This window comes from Tasmannia lanceolata, unplaced genomic scaffold (assembly GCF_043159265.1).
Source record: "Tasmannia lanceolata isolate RefF3 unplaced genomic scaffold, GAP_Taslan_0.1 ptg000018l, whole genome shotgun sequence".
Lineage (NCBI taxonomy): Eukaryota > Viridiplantae > Streptophyta > Magnoliopsida > Canellales > Winteraceae > Tasmannia > Tasmannia lanceolata.
In genome coordinates, this window is record NW_027518695.1 from 52,523,978 (window position 1) to 52,529,791 (window position 5,814).

At 43.7% G+C, this 5,814-nt stretch overlaps 1 long non-coding RNA gene across 1 annotated transcript; it reads left to right on the top strand.

The window, feature by feature from the left end:
- Nucleotides 1-311: 311 nt before the first annotated feature.
- LOC143852008 (uncharacterized) lies at nucleotides 312-5,313 on the top strand. The gene is made up of 2 exons (XR_013236595.1): nucleotides 312-439; nucleotides 5,039-5,313. It is a non-coding gene; the product is annotated as an uncharacterized LOC143852008 (long non-coding RNA).
- Nucleotides 5,314-5,814: the final 501 nt, after the last annotated feature.

Here is a 5,814-nt window from a genome sequence, read left to right on the forward strand (position 1 = left end):
TCTTATCTCATATACTTTTGCTTACATTGTTTATATTTCTCATATTCATGATTACATGCTTACCATGCTATATCTTTTTTATATCTTTTCAATAAGCATTAATTATATTGATTAAGGGGGAGCATTAATTGTTTTTATCAACCCTTAAGGGGGAGGTCCTACCTCATAATCAATTTAGGTTTGTCATCATAAAAAAGGGGGAGATTGTTAGCTCAAGGGTTCAACCTTATGTATGTTTTGATGATCAGTAAACCAAAATCGATTAATTAGGGACTAATGGCTTTGCATGATATTGTGTATTGGACAGGTACATTTGGAAACCACAACTTGCACAAGAGGCAAAGTCAAAAGCTTGGAGATGAACCAAAGAAGGTGCCTCCTCATGCAACCCAAAGTGAAAGAATTCATCAAGTGGAGGAAATCACATGACCCATTCAAAGTTTAAGTGTTCATTGAAGACAAACCAGGCTAAGAAAACCTTGAAGCCAATGCAATCCAAAGATCAATAGTTTTTTACATTTACTAGATTGTATGGAAGATCAATTCAAATGGTTTTACGATTTCAAAGTGTTTTTGAACTGTTAGTGTATGTATATGCCTAAGGGCATATTGGTCATATATATATATATATATAAGTGAGGGGGAGTTTTCCTTAAGTCACAGACTCTTCTTCTCATTCTTTCCTCAACATGGTATCAAAGCCCTAGGGTTTTGATCCCCTAGGGACCCCCATAGCAACCCCCCTCCTTTTCCCCTTCTCCTCCCTCTCCTAACCCTAACTCTAACCCCACCCACCTCTCTCTCTCTCTCTCTCTCTCTCTCTCTCTCTCTCTCTCACACACACACACACCATCACCCGCCTCTACCTCTCTCCCTCTCCCTCTGTCCCATTGTAATGTTCCTTTTTAGGAACATTGATCAAGTGTTGTGGACCGGGTGGATGTGTAAGGATCGGGCTGTGTTGGGCCCTTTTTGTGTATTTGAGCATCTTTCGTGTGGTTGGATCATATTGAAGTGGCCCACTTGTGGGGACATTGGAATGGGAATCTCTTTCTAGGATGTGGGCCCACAGGCCATCTAGTGTCCAAAGGGGCCAAGAGATGGACATATTTTGTAATATTTCTTCATTGGGGAAGAAATGACATTGGCACCCATGTATGGGTGAGTTGAACGTTTTTGTTGCATTGGGTCAAGAAGTACATGATCATGCAAGGGCTTCTTTGGCCAATTTCATCATGGACCTGAAATGATAGTGGCACCCGGTGTGTCCATCCATGGGCAGCACTCTCTTGGTTATTCTCTAAAGAAGGGGGTCGAATTGATAAAGACACCCATATGTCTTGGGGTAGGTGCAATTAGGCTATAAGTAACAAATGGTGAAGGATGAGAGTATTATGCAAATTTTCTACTATGTTTCGTTGATAACCAAGAACATCACACAGCTAGTGAAGTTGTGCATGTTGGTGAGGGGAGTGAATAGAACAGTGTGTTCTTTCTCCTCTTGCAACCGGTGCATTGAGCATCATCTACTTCCCATGTGATCAAAGTGCGGTGAGCATCCTCATCTCCAAACATTACCTAATCATTCTCCCCATCATCTCCACCATTCCCTTCACATCCCCATCCACCTTATTTGTTTGTATCAGTCCAATTGCTACTAAGAATGACAGATGATCAATGCATTCCCAATGTATGTTATTTCATGTATTTTGATGTGAAACTGTGTAAATATCAATCATGGAATGTGCTGATATTATGTGAGCATTAAATCAACGTGACATTGTCCTTTTATTTTGTAATTTTCCAAGCAACATTGAGTTTAATGGATATGGGAATCAAAGTTAACAGTGGTTTTCTTGTCTATGCGTTGGGTCTTTGAATTTATGCAATCATGCCCATGTGAAGAAGAGAGAAACCAGCCTAAGGTGGCCAACACACCCCTCTCCATTCCAACTGTGAAAAGGGCCATTACACCCATCTCCTCCCCCTTATCCCCTCCCCACCCGTGACCCCGCCTCCTTCTCCCTCTCCACCAGCGACCCCCCTTCTCCTACCCGCGACCCCCCCCCCCCTTCTCTCCCCACCCACGACCCTCTGCTTCTCCCTCACCACCCATGACCCCCCTGCTCGTACCCCTCCTACCCGCGACCACCCCTGACCATCCCTCCTCACCCGGGACCCCTCCTGCTCCTCCCTCCCCACGCGCAACCCCCCTCCCCTTTCTCTCTCCCTGAAGCAAGCCCCCCTCCACACCTCATTTTTCCCCACCCCTTGCCCCTTCTCCCCTCATCCTGAACCATTTAAAACCCTACAAAAAATCCAAAACCCTAATTTCCCTCTTCTTACCTTTTCTCATGACTTAAGTCTCTTCTACCTCCTTCTCTCTTCTATATCTACCTTTTTTTGTCTAATCCATGTCCTCGAGGCTCTATCTCATGCCCTCTTCCTCATTTGTCTCTTTTCGGAGCCGCTATCTCCATTATTGATCTCTCCGATCTCCAGTCTCGGAGTCGTTTCTTCTCGCTAGTGGGCTATCTCTTTTTTCGAATCTCTATTTATGGATTCTCCCATTATTGAGGATCCCTCTCTCGGCCAGCCTTCTGTGGCTCCTGTCCCTACGACTCACCCATCCTTTTCCTCATACACTCCCTCGTCTTATTCGGTGGATGGTTCCTTCCCTCCCATGACCACAATCAAGCTTGATGGTTGCAATTACCTGAATTGGAAAGTGGTTGTGGAGACCTATCTGATTGCTAGGGGGAAGGTATTTATTATTCGTCGTGATACCCCTCCTTCCACTGATCCCACTTATGAGAAGTAGGAGCAAGATGATGCCCTTATTCGTACTCTCCTCCACTGTGTGTTAAGGCCTTTGCATGGCCAGTAGTACACAGAAGCGTTAATACTTGTGAGTGACTTAAAAGAAGGAAGGTTCATTTAACAAGTTATTGTGTATTATGCAAGAAAACATAGGAAAACATGGTTCATTTGTTACCACATTGCCCTTTTTCCTATTACCGTTGGACGAATTTAATCAGAACCTTTGAGGTTGCGTGGATCTTTCAGAAGTGCATGAGAAGGGTGCTGCTTGGATGGAGTGGGGGTCCGTTTGGTGATACGGGGCAGGCGTTATGGAAGTTATTACCATACGTAATAATATGGAATGTCTGGAAGGAACAAAATATGCAGATTTTTGAAGATAAGGAAAGAAAGCGAAGTTGGGTTTTGCTTCAAATTAAGGTGAAGTTAATCTCATTGGTCAAAGGCAGGTTAAACACTCAATACAACACGAGGGAGATCCTCAAGAATTGGGATGCAATCATATGGGAAACGTAGATGAAGATGAAAATTACACCAAAATGGAATCCGCCACCGGAAGGATGGCATACACTGATTTTTGACGGGAGTTCAATTGGTAATCCTGGTATGGCTAGAATTGGTGGTGTGATTCGGGACTCAAACGAGAGGATACAGATTTCCTACTCTGAACCGGTGGGGGTATGTGATGCAAACGAGGCTGAAGTAAGAGGCTAAGAGCATTACTTTCCAGACTCAGGTGGTATTCAGATCACAATTTGGGGTCACTAATTGTTGAGGGTGATTCAGCAAACACAATTGCATGGAAAAACAATGTTATTAAACGACCGTGGCATATCCAAAATCTCATTTCGGAGATCAGGGACCTTATTGGAGTAATCAAGCCGAAAATTGAGCATAGACGAAGGTCGGCCAATGAGATGGCTGATCAATTGGCAAAAGAAGGCATCACGTTGGAAACCACTGTGATCTACATTACAGCAGATTAGGCTGCTTCTCTTGGGTTTTTTTTAATTACTGTTGTAAACTTTGAACTGAAATAACAATGTGATGTAAACCCAAGGCTTGGGCACATCTTGTCCCCGCCCCTGCTTTTGTTATTGGGAATAAACAATCATCTTTAAAAAAAAAAAAGACTGCCGGACCATGATACATCTTCCGACTTCTCGCCAAGTCTGGGATCAAACTGCTATTACCTACTCTGTGGTGGGCAACCTCGCACACATCTGTGCCACCTACTCTAAGTGGATGCACCTTCGACGTGGTGACATCCCTCTCTCCACCTATTATAGCCAGTTTGTTTTCCACTTCCAGCAGTTAGATGCTCTTATGCACCTCACCACTGATTTGACTACGACAGCTCAAATGCGTGATCAGCTATGTGTTGTTCACTTTCTCGAGACTTTGGGCCCTGAGTTCATGAACCTTCGTCAGCAAATTTTTGGGTTCACACTATGCCCTCTTTTCATGAGGTGTACTTGCGTGCCCAGCAGTGTCTTCTTGGTGACTTTGCACCGACTCCTTCTGTTGATAGTACTGTAATTGCCGCCTATGACGTAGGTGATCGTGCTACTCGTCGTGGGGGCACCTTTGGTCATGGCCATGGCGGTGGACATGATCATCCTGCGGGTGTGGTGGACGACCACGTCCGTACTGCTCCCACTATCGCCACGAGGGACATTATTTGGAGACTTGTTATGTTCTGCACCTTCAGCTTTGTCCCTCCTCTGAGCCACGTTTTGGCCGTTCAGCACATCTTTCAGCACTGGATTCTTCAGAGCCCTTCACTCCTTCACCTCAGCCCAGCCTTGCCCCTCATGTTGATGGGGTCTGTATGTCTCGTGCCAACTATGATGAGTTACAGCATCTCTAGTCTACCAGCCACCTCCCGACTGCCAGTTTCACTCAGCCAAGTAGCTCCCCTGTATCTCTTCTTACTAGCTCCAGCTCCTAGATCATTGATTCTGGAGCCTTCAATCATATGACAGGTACTTCTTCCTCACTTAGTTCCTTTCACCCCCTTTATTCTCAGTCCATCACACTTGCTGATGGGAGTTCCACTCCTATCTCTGGTGTTGGAAACATTTTCCCTCGTGCAGGTCTAACTTTGTCCTATGTCTTATGTGTGCCCAAGTCACCTTTTAGTTTACTTTTAGTCAGTCAGCTTACTAAAACTCTCAATTGTTTTATCTCATTTTATCCATCTTATTGTTTGTTTCAGGATCTCTTGACTGGGAGGAGATTGGCTCGGGCCGTGAGATTGATGGGCTTTATTGTCTCGACTGTGACCCTCCCTGTGTCGGACATGGAGTTTTGTTAGATATTTTAAGTGCCAAGGAAGAAATTCTCTTATTTCTTGTTTGTGTGAAGGAGTGGCTGGAAATATGAAGATTTTGTGAGTTTTTGCTTTTAATTTTCATCCAAAATTCAGAATCAGTAAGTAACCCTAAGCTTTCTCTATTGATTTTGGAGTAGAAAAAAACTCTTTATTGTGTCTCGGTTGTGCATTTGGATCAATGCTAGTTTCCATTTCTATGAGTATTGGGGACGTTGTGTCATGAGTGTGGTAGGAAGTTCCATTTATTTTGGGAGCCCTGATCCCAACATTTAATCATGTTGCTATCTTGACCATGGCACACTCTGTTAATGAAAGTGTTAAATATTGAAAGCTTATACCATTTTTGGTGTTTGCTTTTTAAGGAATGTTTGGAATTGAATTTTAGGACTCTCGGAGTCTAAGAATGAGTTAAACACATAGAGGACAGGTGGTGTTTACTTCAAGTCCATAAAGAAGCAGAAATTTCCTATCTTTTAGAAACACATGTTTAGTGCTTGACAAAATGCTTGTGCTGGGATCGTGTTCGGTTATCATCACTCCATTGTGTTATAAGCTAGATGGAACTGATTTCATTGGCTTTTAGCTTTGCCAAAGATGAAATACTTAATGTTTGATAGAAGGCCTGTGAACAGGGTTCCTTATAGGGTTTTTGTCTCTTG